Source organism: Choloepus didactylus, chromosome 18 (genome assembly GCF_015220235.1).
Source record: "Choloepus didactylus isolate mChoDid1 chromosome 18, mChoDid1.pri, whole genome shotgun sequence".
Classification (NCBI taxonomy): Eukaryota; Metazoa; Chordata; class Mammalia; order Pilosa; family Megalonychidae; genus Choloepus; species Choloepus didactylus.
In genome coordinates, this window is record NC_051324.1 from 16,631,154 (window position 1) to 16,647,639 (window position 16,486).

General features: G+C 47.5%; 1 protein-coding gene across 1 annotated transcript in view; it reads left to right on the plus strand.

Moving 5' to 3' along the window:
* Positions 1-16,486, plus strand: part of ITGAE (integrin subunit alpha E) — a 94,347-nt gene that overhangs the window by 585 nt on the left and 77,276 nt on the right.

Consider the following 16,486-nt stretch of genomic DNA (forward strand, 5'->3'; position numbering starts at 1 on the left):
AGAAGTGATATGTTGATATTTATTCTTTCTGCCTCCAAGTTCTGGTACCTGAAGACTTCTTCAAAACTGGCAATAAGAGAATAGTCACAGAAATTTTAGTTTGTTTCTAAACTCCTTTCAGATTTTTGTTTGTTTGTTTTCCTTTCAGATTATTCTACCACAAAGGCAGTAGATTATTTTATCTTCCTGTTTGCTTTTTATTTTGAAGTGCTTAATTTTTGTGTTTCTTTGCAGGCTTAAAAGTCATGTTTCACTTCCATTCACTAGAACTTGGGAATTAGAGATAGTAAGCCTCCATTCCTTTCATGACGGCCCAGCTCCTTGCCGTCATGATGCAACCCTGGATTTTAGAGGTCTTTACTTGTGGCTGAGCTAATGGTCATGTTGATAGGTGATGACACTAGTGCCAATGAATGCAGGACACTGTTGTTAATAAAGAAAGTAAAGGCTGTGAGACTTGAGGGCTGCAACAAAAACTGTATTGTACCATGTTGTTTGTTAACATGCTTTTTCCCTCCCTTCAGAAGGATTAGCACGTATAACTGTGATATGCTTCATCTCCCTAATAGGATTCTAGGAAAGAGGTGGTTCTGATTTCTCTGCCAGTTGAGTCCTAAGGTTTCTGAGGATTCTTAGCTCTTCTTGCCCTGTGAAGCACACAGTTGAGAGCCAGGTCCTTGAGGAGGGGTCCACGTTTGGGGAGTTGATACAGTGAGAAGTACAAGGGCTGCAGAGTCAGAGACCTGGCTGCCAAGCCCTGGCTCTGCTCCATGATGAGCCTAGGCTTCAGTTGCCCCATCTACCAAATGAGTGGGATGGCAGCGGAGCTTATGGAGCTTATGATTTGGCTGCTGTGTCTCAAGGGTGTTTTGCTCTTTCTGAATTTGTGGCTGCAGTGGGCTGTTGAGTGCTAGTTTCTGCAGCACATGAGGGAAGGTCAAGGAGACAAGGAAGGGGTACATGAGGTTGTGGGCATGGACTTGTCCCTGACCCATTACAGTCTCTGGGTCTACTAGTAGAACAGAGGTGTTCTTGTGGTCAGGGTCCCCAACAGACATGGTCTCTGCAGTGTTTAGAAAATGCCCCTTCTTTGACTTCATTTTTGTTTCTCAGGCATGTCCCTTTCCCACCATTTGTCCTATGGCCTTTCAGCCCTACCATTCTCTTGCTAGAGATCAGGGAAGGTTTCCTGGAGAGAGGGTATTGTGTAGTCACACGTGGGTCATTGGTCTAATCGTTTCAGCAGCCTTGCAGTTCCCCTCAAAATCAGAGAGACTCTGGAAGATTATATTACAAGCTTTTAAGTTTATTTCCCAAAGTTATTGACCTCATTATTAGCCTCTCTCACTCTCCAGCCCACTCTCAGGCACTTGTGAGTATGCCTTGAATCACCAGGCTCTTTCCTTGGCAGATAGGAGTAAGGATGGACAGTCAGGGCAGTGTCTTGGCAGACAGCTTTGTGCGCCTGTATCCCAGGCACTCCCCCTGGACATGGGCTACATGTCCTGTGTTTCTCCTAGTTTTTTTTTTTTTTTTTTTTTTAAATATTCATTTTATTGAGATATATTCACATACCACACAGTCATACAAAACAAATTGTACCCTAGTGTTTTTATGTAGGAGGTTTTAAATGATTTATTTGATCCTTGATAATAATTGCAGATAACCTTATTTCTGTTTCTCCCCCTTTCTCTTTGAAGAGCTACCAGGAACCCAGGAGAACTTGTGGACACCACCACAAGGTGTCAACTCTCCTTCCCTGGCTATCTAGTCTAAACTCACAAATCCTCTTCCCTAGTCCAGCCACTGTTTTCTGCTCCATCCCTATAGCAGCGTCTTCACTGGTCTCCTCCTTGTCTCACCCTCTGTAATGCATTCTGCACACTGCAACCAGGAGGAGCTTTTGGGGGTAGGTGGGTGGGTGAGTAACAGTTTTATTGAGATACAGTTTACATACCATATAACCCATTTAAAGTGAAAGGGTATACTTCAGTGACTTTTAATATATTCACAGCATTGTGCAGCCAACAATCACAATCATTTTTAGAACATTTTCACCACCCCCAGAAGGAACACTGAACTACTTAGCTGTCATTCTTCAATATCCCCAGCACCCCAGCCCTATGCAACCATCAGTCTACTTTCTGTGTCTATCGATTTACCTATTCTGAACATTTTGTATAAATGGAATCATACATGTGGCCATTTGTGTCTTGTTTCTTTTACTTAGCATAATATTTTCAACATTCATCCATGTTATAGCATGAATCAGAACTTTATTCCTTTTTATGGCCAAATAATATTCCATGGTATGGATATACCACATTTTGTTTATCCATTCATCAGTTGGTAGACAGTTTGTTGTTTCCACTTTTTGGCTATCATGATCATTGCTGCTGTGAATATTCACATACAGGTTTTTGTGTGGACATATATTTTCATTTCTCTTGAATATGTACTTAAAAGTGGGATTGCTGGGTCATATGGTGATTCCATGTTTAATCATTGGAGAAACTGCCAGACTGTTTTTCAAAGCAGCTGCACCATTTTCATTCCCACCAGCAGTGTTTGAGGGCCCCAATTTCTCCACATCCTCACCAGTCCTTGTTGTTATCTGACCTTTTGATTATAGTCATCCAAGTGGGTGTATCGTGCAAGGTATCTCATTATGGTTTTGCTTTGTATTTCCCTGATGACTAATGATGTTGAGCTTCCTTCCATGTGCTTCAGGATGAACTCTCTTAAATACAAATCTGCTCCTATTATTCCTCTGCTTAAAGCCCTTCCAAAGCGTCACCAGGCCCTTGGAATAAATTCCAAACTCCTTTGAGAGCTCACTGGCCTCCCAGATTGTGCACAGTGCTGCTGCTCCCCCAGTGACACTCTCCGTTTTCTTCAGGGTCTTAGGGTGCCCTCTAGGAGGCTATTTCCACCTTCCAGAGCCAGGTTAACAAGGCAGTCTCCATTCATTCCAGGGTTAGGTTATAAAGTCACTGTCTAACTTAAAATTCAAGTATCATCAAATTTCCTCTTGGAAATCCTGAGGGAGATGCCATGGTGAAGACAGGAATTTCAAGGTCCACCCTAGTCAATTCGTGCCTATGTGGGAACAAGATCACTTGTTTTGTTTTGTTTTTTGGTTGTGCACTAGGGAAAGTGATTTAAGGTTGTTTGTATAGAAAACACTTATTTTTAAGCATTAGAATTACACTCAGGTGAGAAGCTCACTTTTCAAGAGGCTCTTGGATAACTGAGGCAGGCTACAGGGCAGCAGAGGCTCAATCCCCTGCAGGCCCTCCTGCCTGCTAGTGCTGAGGGGCAGCAGAGGGAAGGGCCCAAACAATGTAAAATTGGGTGTCTTTTTCCTTTTTTTTTTTTTTTAACTTTTTCAGACAACCATAGGTTGTGTTTGCATAAGTGGAATGTGTATATAATGTGAAATCACTGTACTCCCACAATTCAACACCTATACTATAGGCTTTATTCCCTATAGGCTTTATTCCCTATTTCCTAGTTTGTCTCTTTTGCTAGACTGGAAGCTCTGTGAGAGCAGGTACCATTGTTTGAATTGCTCACGGTGGTTCCTCAGGGTCTGGTATCCTGCAGGTCCTTAATAAGTGCTTGAACTAATGCCTAAAGCCCCCATCTGCAGGAACAGCTCTCTCCTGAGGCCCCGGGGGCCCCCTTACATTCCAGTCCTCCTTTTTCTGTTTTGTACATATAACACAATATTTTCGTGTTTTATTTTCCCTTCTTGCCTGTGTCATTATCTCTGTATCCTCCCACTAGGCCAGCCCGGAGTAAATAGTGCTTACTAAGTGTTGAGTAAATGAATTGTGGTAACCACCCTAGCTTTGGCAACTTTGTCTGCAGACTAATTTAATTCTAGATGAGACCACCAGATTTCAAAAGCGGAAGTTTATTCAAAAGTACATAAATTGTGCTTGCGTAAGAAAAATCTCATTAATTAGGCCTTAATAAAGTTCAAATTTTGATGATAACCATATCTGAGCTGAAGTTTACCCAGCTCTATAAAGAATTTGCTAGAGAAGCATGCAGCTAGTCTGGAATAGTTGTTCCAGGGAAGCATTCATCTGTCCTAGGAAAGGAGGAAAGGAAGCTGGCAAATATGTGAGAGGCTCCCAAAGGGACACTGAACCAGTTTTAAGCTTCTAATCCTGTTGGTGAGGAAAAGTAACAGCAGTCCAAAGAATCCAAAAGGAAACAAAACTCATACCCAGTAGCAGCTCTTTTGCCTAAAGCAGCATTCCTCAAACTTCTCACAGGAAGCATTTTGATGCTAACAGGTACTTCGGATTAAAGTCAGCAGCAAAATGTGGCTGCACAGATTAATTGCTGCACAAATACATTTGATGCATATGCATTTACTTTCAAAACCTTATATAACAAGAAGTAAATTAGAAGTTAAACCATTTTTTTTTCTTTTAAAAACTAAGGGGACAATGCTTTTGATAATCTTGAGAACAGCACACTACCCAAGGCAGATTGTTGTTGCATAATCTGGCAAACAATAAACATCTAGAAGTTTCCTTACATGTTTATAAAATATATTTAAGAAGAAAACAATGCTGCGGTGTCTTTTATTTTTTAATGGAATTCTATGAACATTTCACAGAATTTTGATGTTTTTGGAGCAATTAGGGAAATGCTGGCTCAAAAGCCTTATTTTAGACAGTTTTGAGGCATCTCTGTGTCTTGCTCCATAGCAAGTGGATAGTGCAGGGAAGCAGGTGCTCCCGCTATATCGTGTCCTTGGTGATTGCAGCGGTTTATAAGCTCCATTCTGTAGAGGGCTCCGGGCTTGGAGAGGCTGCCCACTTAGTTGTGTCTAGGTGTGGCACTCAGGCCCAGGCCTCCAACTCCGGGACTCGGCCCTCTACCACACTCACTTTTTTTCATAAATCTGCCATTTCCATCCCCATGGAATGGTGGTAACACCAATCTTCTCTTAAGAGGGATTTTGCTGTTCTATAAATAAAACTCCTAGGGTATGGATGGCATTTAACCTACCAAAGAGAATGGCTTTCCCTGGAGTTTTATCTGTTTGAGCAATTCTAAGAGACTCTCTCTGGATGACCAGATAAGTAGTTGAGATTTTGTGTTCTCTCAGACTGATAGTCCTCTCCACCCCCACCCCCCAGGCCACCAACAACCCCCAGGAGAGTAGTGAGGGTGAGAGGCCCACACCATGGGCCTTCCCGTCCCTTCCTGGGGTTGTTATGGTTAATCCTGTGATGTGCCCCTTCTCTCCTTGTTAGCAAAGGTTCTTAAGAGTGTTTGTGAAGGGAGGCAGCACTTTCAGCTCAGGTAGAATGTCTTCTAGGGAGGGTCAACTAGGATGACTGCTGGGGCTGGGAGCCCTAGAGGCATATTCTACATCACATATTCACTGGAAAAGACTGAACAAGTCCCGTCACCTTTCTGGGCATCAGTGTCCCCGTCTATCATATGAAGAGCTCAGTTGGGATGATCTCCAGCATCTTTCTAGTGTGAGTTCTAGGATCTTTGCTGTACTTCCCCAAGAAGCATTAGGAGTGTTTGAAGGGCAGGAAGGAGGTAGGAGCAAGCAAGAGGCCTGAGCCTTTGGACCCTTGCCCATACCCAGTGCAACCCTCCTTCCAGCACCCCGCCCCACCCCCCCCACCCCAATTATGAAAGGACAAGAAGATCCCCTTTGACTCCATCTCTTCTTCCCTGCCCTCACCCCCCCAAATATTTTGTTTGGGGGATTTTCAAGGAGGTGGCCCAGTAATGCAGGGATCCTGGCATTTGTTTGGAATAAGGTCTCTGCTTTTGAAGAGCTCACAAGCTAGGAGAGGCCAAGACCCCTGGGTCTAAAGCAGTAGGGCTAGGGTGGTTAAGTGTCCCATTTGAGGAGGTAGTCCTGTTTGAGTCCCTGCTGTACCACTTCCTGGCTGTGTAGCCCTGGACAGATTATTTACCCTCCCTCTCTGAGCTGCCATCCTTATCTGCCTGGCGGGTGGCTGTGAGGAGTCATTGAGGGTTGCATGTGAGGCCCTTGGCCCTAAGCCTGGCACTCCCTACTGAGCACTCCGTCAGTGGTAGTGATCACAGCTACTCTTCAGTCTGCCCTGAACTCCCCTTTGCCAACTCTGTCCTGCTGCAGAATCTACCTTGTTTCTAAGGTAAGTGGGTTATCAGAAACATCCCCAGAGCCTGGAAACTGGGGAGCAGGACTGTGTGCAGGGCTCTGGGAGGACCCAGTCATCCACCAGTGGGTGCAGGCATCAGTCCTTTGACTCACTTCCAAGACAGAGCAGTTAGTCCTTTTACCTCAGGATGAACATGTGTTTAGAAGGAATTTCCTCCATCCCTTATTTAACTTTTTGTTTGGAAATAATTTCAAATTATAGACAGTTTCAAGGGTAGAACAAAGAACATTGTGCCATATTTTATTTTACCATTCATTCTCTCCCTCTTCCCCTCCCTCCCTCCCTCCTTCCTCTGCCTCCTTTGTCTTCTCCTTTCTCTGAATGAGGGACCATTTGAGACCATTTCATGCCCCTGTACCCCCTAATTATTTTGGTTTATATTTCCTAAGACTAAGGACATTCTTTCATATGGCCATAGTATAATTCTCAATTTCAGGAAATATATTCTCTAATCAGTACAGAATTATCTGTAGTTCATGGTTCAATTTTGCCAACTGTCCCAATGTTTTTGAAAACAATTTTTTTTTCCTGGTCCAGGAAGAGGTTCACACACTGCATTTAGTTGCCCTCTCTTTGGTCTTCTTTGATCTGAAGCAGGTCTTCAGCCTTTATTTGTCTTTTATAATATTGACATTTTTGAGGAATACAGTCAAGGTTTGTTGTAGAATGTCCCTCAAGGTGGTCCCTAACATTTTTTTTTAAAGCAAAATGAGTTAGGAAGCCATTTTTACATTCCTTTTGGATAAGTTTGGTCCTGATTACACAGTTACTGAATGCCCAGCCTTGTACTAGATGGTGCGAGAGGGGTGTATTACAGAACAAATTCTGCTCTTGGGATCTTAAGTTTGTGTTTGTGGGGAAAGCACTTCCTGCCAGCTGGGCTTGAAGGGCCCGTGTGTGTGTGCATGACTGGGGATCTGCCATGCTGGCATCTGCAAGTTTGGATAAATACATCCTAGATGGATGCAGGATGAGTCAGCATTCCAGACATCTTCCAAGATGTGGAAACCAGCCCTGCTCCCCATCATCTTTGCCTGACTTCCTGAGGTGTCCAGAAGTACCTACTCCAAATGTGGTCTTGCTTCTTTCAGAAAGTTCCGGTGAACTGCAGACCTGGATTCTAGCCCTGCCCTACCATTATCGGCTCTGTGACCTCGGGCTACTCTCTCCTCGCACTGGGCCAGTGATGGGGAGAGGAGTCCTCTTGTGGCTCTACCAAGCACCCTTGAACTCAGATGGGGTGAGGGGGCTCACTGAGTCCTGGAGTGGTAGGAGGAAGGCCAAGGTGGCAGCCCCACCGCCACCGGGCCTATGACAAGGTTAAGCAGATCTACAACAGTCTTCATTGTCATCTGGCAGGAAAATCATCAGACTTGGAACTTGGCTTTTCAGCTGTTGAACTTCTCTGCTGGGAGGTGTGCAGGGTAAAAAAAGGTGACTTCTAATCTCTACTCAAATAACTGTAAGATCAGGGAGCACTCATACAAGTTGAAAGTATTGTGTCAGACCAAAGCAGGCAAAGCAAAAATGTTTTAAGCTTCATTAGATTGTCAAAGAACTTTGGCCAAGCAAGTTTTTAATGTGAAAAACAAAATAAATTTGATTTCCTGTAGTCATGAAGTCAACACTCTCTTCTGTCATATATTAACACTTATGTTAACACTTCACTGTGCTCTTCCTGGTGATGCAGGCCTTCAGTGAGAGGGACATGGAATCTTCTGGCTATTTAATTTAGATTACGTTTAAACAAGATTTTTAAATCTTCAGTTCCTCAGTCGCACCGGTGACATCTAAAGGGCTCAGTAGCCCAAGATGGCTACTGGCTGCTGTACTGGACAGCGCAAGAACAACCCGCCCTCACAGAGGGTTCTCCTGTTGTGGCTCTAACTTCCAGCCACTTGGAGGTAGTGGGTGCAAGAGAAACTTAACTTGTGTGACAAAGACTTGGTCCCAGGAAAATTGCGAAGATTGTGAAGTTTGCTCTCAAATAGAGCTGCACACTGTTGGCAGTTTATTCTTTGGGATGCTGGGATGGATCAGCGGTATGCTGAAAGATTAATGAATTTATCTCCTCTTACTCTGATAGCCCAGAGCACTATTAAATCCGTTGCTGCATCATGATGATATAGCCAGATTTTAAAGAAAACCCAAAGGTTAATTGAGGCAGTAACTTTATTCAATGCCTTGGATCTTTCCACTCACCCAGCCCCCCACAGCCCCAGGGTCTTGAGTGCATGGGCCAGCTGCAGGAGCCCAGTTTCTGGTTGTGGGAACACTTCCTGTGGTGGGCAGACCCCATTCACTGCTGAGGCAAGCAGCACCAAGCCCCCTCGGCTGGGAGCTGGGCTAAGGTGTCTGATGGTGGGGACTGGGACTCACGTGGATGATACAGACAGCAGGCTGGATTAATATTGCATCTGCACTTCAAACATCTACCAAAGAAGCCCCAAGTCAAACTTCAGTACACCGTTCTACCAAAGTATGGGTCAAAGCCTGGGCGATGGGGCCCCACTGACAGTGGTCTCTAAGTTTCCAAGACCCAGCCTGCAGCTGCTAAGGAAGCCACACGGCTGGCTGTGTACAAGGGTGGGTCCTTGCCTGTGTATCTGCCCCTGTCCCCGCCTCCCGGCCGCCCCAGCTAAGAGGAAGGGAAGCTGAGCAGGCAGAGGCCCACCTGTGGATCCTGGCTCAGCTTGCACACAGCTCCCTCGGCTCCAGCTGGGATGTGGCTCTTCCACAGTCTCCTCTACATGACCAGTAAGTTAGGGGGCTGCTGTGCCCTCAGCCCCGGCTAGATGCCTGCAGAACACAGCCTTGTGTCTCTGATGGGGCTCAGTCAGGGCCAGAGGTCAGAGAACGTGTGGGAGTCAGGGGCCAACAGATGAGCAGCGAGGAACTTCCCCAGGGAAGTTCTCTTTCCCTGTGGGTTAGATCTCCAGGCTTGCTGGGAAGGGCCTCTGTGGCTCTGTGTTGAGAGTGCTGGCATCCTATGGCTTCAGATGACAGGGCTCTGCCACCCTGCTCCTTCAGACGGTCACCCACCCTTTCCCCGCCACCCAGCTCCTCCAGACAATCACCCATCCTTTCCCCCTCACCCTCTGCCCCATTCTGGGCAGGTCCTCAGGTCTGTGTTGAGTTTATTCTGAGGGCAGAGGCTGCTGATGCTGCTCGCTCAGCCCAGCAGAGCACCCTGCTATTACAGACCGGGGGTTCCGCTGATGAGGGTAAGAACCCTGCGAGATTGTGGGTGCTGTGTGTTGGCATGCTGGAGGGCCTGTGTGTTGGGGGGAGTCTGTTTCCTGTTGCTGATGTTAGGGCTGGAGTGAGAACCGGTATGTGGGTGGAGGGGGCAGGCACGTCCTCCTCCTGTTTTCTGGGGTCCCATTTTGGCCTTTAATCCTCTCATGGAAGCCTCTTGGGCAAGCCAGGCCATGAGCTGCACCTGCCCACAAAGCCCCAGGGACAAGACAGCATGGGCTGCAAGCCCCAGAAGGCTGTTCAGATGAGACTGAGGCCAGGGTGGTCCCACCCAGTGATCTGGGCAGGCTTCCTGGGGGTCCCCTGCTGCAGTCAGAAGCTTGGCAGGAGTGAGAATTGGACAGGCAGTCAGGTGTCCATAGTTCAGAGGCTCCTGGGAGGCTTCATGCTCTGAAGGATGGGCCACAGTAGCCAGTGAGCCCCACAGAGTATCTGGAGAAAGCTGAGTCCAGGCTGGGTTCGGATTTGGGATTAACACCTGCCCTGGGGCCAGATCACCCCAGAGGCAGGTCACAGCATGCCAAAGACAAAAGCACAGCACACATTTGTTTGTTTTGTTTTAAATTCAATTTTATTGAGATATATTCACAACACATTTTAAATATTTGGTATTTCAAAAACATCAAAATAGTCATCTTGGAAAAATCAAAACTTTGTTGAACTTCCTTTTCCTTATTTTACAGTTTAGGTTTGTTTTTATTTTCAATTACCTATGGGGTGTGGAGAGTCTTACTCTTTTTGTGGCTTACAGCTTTGGTCCCCCATCACCAAGAATGTCCAGAGAAGATGCTTAGACTAGACACTTTGGTTCACCCCTCCTAGTACAGAGGAGGTGATGAGGCCCAGAGGGGCAGCGACTCAGTGTTGCGAGCAAATACCAGGAGAACTGGGGCTTGAGCTCAGCCGTCTGTCTGTCCTGCCTCCCAGCTCTAGAATAATCAATCCCATGACCTGGAACACTAACTCTGGCATCACTCTAGGCTCCTGTTTGTCTCTCTCCTGCAGCTTCTGGGACAACCAGCTATCACCCCAGTACCTTTTTCAGCAGATGACATTTATCAAACCCCTTCTGAGGCTTAGGCACTCCTCAAGCTGATGGACAACAGAAAGCAAGATGGATGGGACTTGCAGTGAGATTGTTTAGTCCTCAGCTTGGCCCCAGTACCTCCAGTCTGGGTGGGAGAAATGAAGCTGTGGCCATCTGCTCCAGGTTGAAGGTCCTGAGACAGGGATGGATCAGTTCGGGAGAGCTTTTCTGAGGAGATGGGACTGGCTCTGAGTCTCGAGGGCTGGGAAGAGTCTGAGTGGCAAGGGGGTGCCAGGAAGAATAGGAGGAGCCCCTCAGACTGTGACCCCTGGCCAAGGGCCCTGAATCCTTGCCTGGCTCAGTCTCCAATAGGTTAGAGGGAAGTCAGAACTGTTCCTGGCCTGACCTTGAGCTTACACCCCTCCCAGACCAACACTGTGATGTCCGCACTTCCTTTATCCATGGGAACAAATGTGATAATACCAACCATCTGAGGGAGCTTTTAGATACAAGGGTTGGGTGCAGATGTTCAGTCACACTGAGACCCCAGAGCTGCCCACACAACCCCCACACCCTCCCATCACACCCTGCTACCAGACAGCCCACTGTCCCCAGGTCAGTCTGTACCCCTGACTCACCATGTGACCGTGGCAACTCACTTCTCCCCTGTGGGTCTCAGAGGTTGGGTCTATATCCCTCATTGTGTGAAAAAGGGAACTGTGCTATCAGCCTCTAAAACATCACAGTGGTGAGGAGGAAAGAGACAGAAGTCCAGGTGTGCTCTGCTGACCCCTGTACCAACTCAGGCTGATGGCCTGTGGCCTGCAGGGCCTTGCTGGGTCAAGGAGGGAGTCGACTTGGCCCTGGTGGTGGGCCTTGAAGAACAGGGGAGGTCTTAAGCAAGTACAGACTAGTGGAGGGGAGGGGTTCTTGCAGGTGACAACGGCCTGGGTAGTTTTTTTTTTAGGAAGATGGAGGATGAGGTTTGTATAGGGACAGAAGATTGTGCTCTGATGTTATTGAGACCCCCCCACCCAGGACATGCTGTGCCCCAGTAGTGGCACTGTTCCTGTCTGGGGGCTTCCTGTGTAACAAGAAAGCAGCCCCACACTCACGGGAAGCCCACTAGCCCCAGCCTGAGGGACCTCTGAGGATGCCTTCGGGCCCCACAACCAGGGCAATGGGGAAAGGCCGTTCCAGATAGAGGGAACAGCCCCAGCAAAGGAAAATATGGGAGCAGTGCAGAGTCTGTGGTCAAGGTGGGTGGGTGGCATGCAGGCCATGTGGGAACCTGTCTCCCATGTGGAAGTTTGGCTTGTAGGGTGTGTATCGGGAGGACCTGTGGGTGGCCAGTTTAGGGGTCCACAATGGGGAAGGGACGTGGTGAGGAGTGTGGCCGGCCCAGAGTGCCAGGCAGAGGGATCTTGGACTTTACCCCCGGGCAGTGGGAACCACAGAAGGTTTTAAGCAGGGTAGTGACAGTCAGATTTGTACGTTGCATGGAAAATGGAGTCCAGGAGAAAGGGGAGGTAGAGAGGCCAGTGAGGAAGCTGCTGCCATGGTCCAGTCTAGAGCTGTTGGGAAGAGACACTCATGAGAAATATTTAAGAGGAAAATCGGAAAGTCCCAAAGCACTTAGCCTGGTGCCTAGCTCCCGGTCAGCTGGCCATTATTATCAGGTAGACCAGGAACGGGGACAGTGGGGCAGAGGCTATGGTGACTGGGAGGTCTGGGGTTGAGGTGATGAGGTCTCCGTGTAAAAGGCCAAGGTGGGTGGGCTGAGGGCAGGTGGTCCGGGAGCTGTTCCGCTGGGCGGACACTCTGCAGAGGGCTCTCAAGCCCAGGCCTGGCTGGGTGTCCTGGGCTGGGCATCAGGACACCTGGGCTCCAGCCCCAGCTCAACACTGGCTCCTTGTATGAACTTGGGCAAACCATGCCCTCTGGACCATGGTTTCCTAAAGCGGGAATGGTGCTGGCCGTTGTGCTGTGAGATGGTGCAATTAAAATACCCAGTGTGATGGGGTAAATGAGGGGGAAGGGTGGGGGGAGGCAGCGGTGGCGACAGGATGGAGGGGGGGGATTGTAGTCTGACTCAGCAGGCCCCTGTGGCTCGGGACAGCTTGTGGGAGGCAGCCCGGCGGGTAGTGTGGTGACAGACACTGGTTTCAGCTGAGTTCTCATGTCTGACAGCATGGGGGGCGGGTCTCGAGAGGGAGGGCATGGCTGTCAGAAAATGCTGCAGGCCCTCCCTTGTGACTATAACACTCTAACACTAGCTTCCACATCCTGAACCTCCAACACATCAGACTCTGTGCTGCATATTGCCTCAATTTGTCTGTACTTCCCCATATCACAGCTAGGGAAACTGAGGCAAGACAACATGCCCCAGGTTCCTCAGTGACTCAGTGGCAATGCAAAGATTTAAACTCATGCCTGGCTTCCTCCAAGGCCTATGCTATTTTCTCTGAGTCTCAGCAGAATTACCTGACCGTGGGGCCTGGAAGGGGCCTGCTAGAAGAAGGTGACGGGGAAAGCTTAATGAATATGGTACCCCCTCACCGCCACACATTCTCCTGCTCCTCTGCCTCCCACAGGAGGTTCTTGTTGACCTAATCACCAGCTCTCTAAGCTGGAGCTCTGACCCAACTCAGTGGGCCACTAGCACAACAGGGAGCTGTGCCAAATAGGAGTGGGGCCCAGTTTCTGGGGGCCATTGTGACACCACTCTCTCTATTTACCAACCTTTTAATGTCTCCAGCTTTTACTAAAGGTTTTGGAATCAGGCAGACCTGGGCCTCCATCAATATACTGATGGATCATGAGCAAATCACTCGACCTCTCTGAGCCTTAGGTTCCAGCACAGTGCCTGGAGACTGCAGGCAGTAGGTGCTCCTTGTGGGGAGCTGTGACTGCCCCTCTGCTCAGCTTTTCCTCTTCCTCTCCCTGTCAGGGATCTTCCACCGAGGCCTCTCATTGAACAAAGCAAACCTGGGGATGGGGTAGGGGGCACAGGAATATCTGACCCACCCTGACATTTCCAGGACACCTCTTTTGGCTGCTCTGTGCTGAGCTGGGCTTTGTGGTTGAGGTGTCGTGGGTGACTCAGATAACATCACAGTTTGGGGCAGACAGACTTAATCACAGATCATTCTGCCCCATGCAGGATTTAGTCAGAGCCAGACAGAGATACCGAGGGAAAGTGAGGGGACTGGGGACTTGTGAGTCACTGACAGAATCTGGATTGACTGCTGGGGCAGGGAGTGTCTGAGCAGGGCCACAAAGGACAGGCTGTATCCTTGGAGGTGGCGAGAGTGGGGAGGAAGGAGGCCGGGCAGAGGGGGCATCTTGGGCGAAGGCCTGGAGGCGGGAAGTGCACAAGTGGCATTCTGGGAATGGGGTGCTGAGGACATGGCTGGAGAGCACAGTGGCAGCAGGGTACCTCAGGCTGGACAGGGAAGTGCTACAGGTGCCAAGATGGACTCCTCTCGAGGCTTTCACAGGCGGAAGATAAGGGCCAAGCACCCCTTGGAACAAGCTGGTAGTTCTCACTTTTTAGTTCTCTTCCTGCCAGTTCAGCACCCCTTTGCTGACCCTCACTCTTACCCCAGCCTGGCTGACCAAGAAACCCAGGGCTCAGCATGGAATGGGCCAAGGAGCCTGTGCCCAGACCCCCTGCTGGCCATCCTCCACCTAAGCTCTGCATTCATGGAGGGTAGTGCATCTTCGACTGGGGGTCTTGATCTGGAATCCTTGAGGGTACATGGTAGACTTCAGAGGGTCTGTGAACCCCCTTCATGCCCCCAGCAGCCACCAAGTGTGGACTTCCATGCCAGGCCGTGGGATAACGAGCTGAACGAGGCAGACTCCCTGTCTTTGCCCTCATGGGACTCATCGATGGGGGGGACAGTCACTGGCAATTCTGTAAACAAGGACGTGAGCAGGGTAGTTTCAGATAGTGGTAAATGCTAGAGTCAAGGTTCGTGGGGTACCTGGGTGGTGGGCAGAGAGGAAGGGGAGATCCAGGGGTCAGGAAGGGTCCCCTGAGGAGGTGAATGGTGGGGATGAAGAGAAGGCAGGGGACAATCTGAGGGCACAGCAGTTCGGGCAGGGGGTGAGATTTTATGCAAATATGCACGTGGGGCATTGGGGAGGGTTCCAGTGCGTCCATCAAATTCTCAAAGGAATCCATAACCCCCCCCAAAAAAAGAACTGAAGGTCTGGCTCTGCTTTCTGCATTCTCTTTTGGGGTGATGGTGGGGAGGACATGGATAAAGCTTCAAGAAACCAGGGTGTAGGGTTTGTTCATTCACAGTGTTTGAGCTAAGAGGACCCTCAGGGAAATATTTTCTGGTTAAAATAACAGAAATATTTGTTCTACCCCATAATAGTATTTTTTTCAACTTTGTGGACACTATGAATGATGTAATTGATTGTTTTCATCTTTATATTGGCTTCAAAAAAGCATAAATTAATTCATTTATGCATTTTTTTTCAAAAGCTTTCTTAAGTGCTTACTGTATGCCAGCGCTGTGGGGCCGACTGTAGAAGGTGATACAGATTAGCTCTTGGCCTCCTTCCTGGTGTGATTGAATCTCCTCTTTTTTTCAAACTGTCATTTTCATTTCTACCTGTCCTTTTCTGCTTGTCCCATTATTTAAAAATGAGTTTGATCTTATTGTATCGGGTATTTTTATGAGTCACCACAAATCATTCTGGGTGAGGCAGAGGTATAAAGAAAAACTAATAAAGCATAGATGTCTACTTTGGCTCAGGCAAAGAGAGAGGGACCAGACATTCGGAGATGAGAGATGCAGACGCCTCAGGGCCCTCCATGAGCCTTTGGAAGCTCATTTAAAACAAAACAAAACAAAAAAAAAACAAAACACCAAAATTGTAGTCATGTACAAAAGCGAAGAAAATAACGATAATAAACCAAATGTACTCATCACTAAACTTATACAGTTATCAAGGGTTTGCTACCCTTGCTGCATTCATTTTGCTCTCCCCTTTTGTTTCCTTTGCCAAAGTATTTTAATCTCGATACTCAAAATGTGGTCTGAGGACCAGTGGCTTCAGCATCACTTGGGAGATTGTTAGAATTTCAGGATCTCGAGCCCTACTCCCTGACCTACTAGATCAGAATCCACATTTTAACAAGAGCTCGGGTGCTTTGTTTGCACATTAAAGTTTCTGAAGCATTATTTTAAAGCAAAGCCAAAACATCATGTCATTTCACTCCTAAATATTTCAGTATGCATTTCTGAATATCATGGACATTTTCTTGCCTAGCCACAATGTCCTTATCACCTAACATTAACAATAATGCCTTTGTATTGTTTAATACCCAGTCTGTATTCAAACCATCCTGACTGTCTAAAAAATGTCTTTTTTAACAGTTAGGTTGTACAAATCAAGATCCAAATGAGGGCCACACAATACCTTTGGTTGCCATGTCTCTTTTAGTCTAGAATGGCTTCCCCCACCCATTTTTTGTTTGTCTTCTTCATGTCTTTGATTCATTCATTTATCCTGTAAAACACCTACATATGGGATTCATGTCTTTGTTTTCTCACAGTGTGATTTGTTCCTCTCTCCCCTAAATTTCCTGAAAACTGGAAGTTGGTGTTAATGGTGTCATTAAATTCAAGTTTAACTTTTTGACAAGCATACATTAAAAAGTTATGAGGATTTTGCCACACTTACTGCATTTATTTTACACCCCCTTTTTGTTTCCTTTACTGCAGTATGTTAAAGCCTTGCTACTCAAAACCTGGACTTAGGACGAACAGCTTTGGCATCACCTGGGAGCTCGTTAGAAGTAAAGAGTCTTGGGCCCCTGAATCTCCCTAGGGTGTCACTCCAAGATCATATGCCTGGTGATCTCACTCATGGATGCCAACATTGATTAGTGGGCTCACATGGTTTCAGCCTAATTGTAAAGTTCTCCATCAAACTTTCATCTAATAGTTGTGTCCATTGATGATTGTGGCCCAAATTAATTATTGTA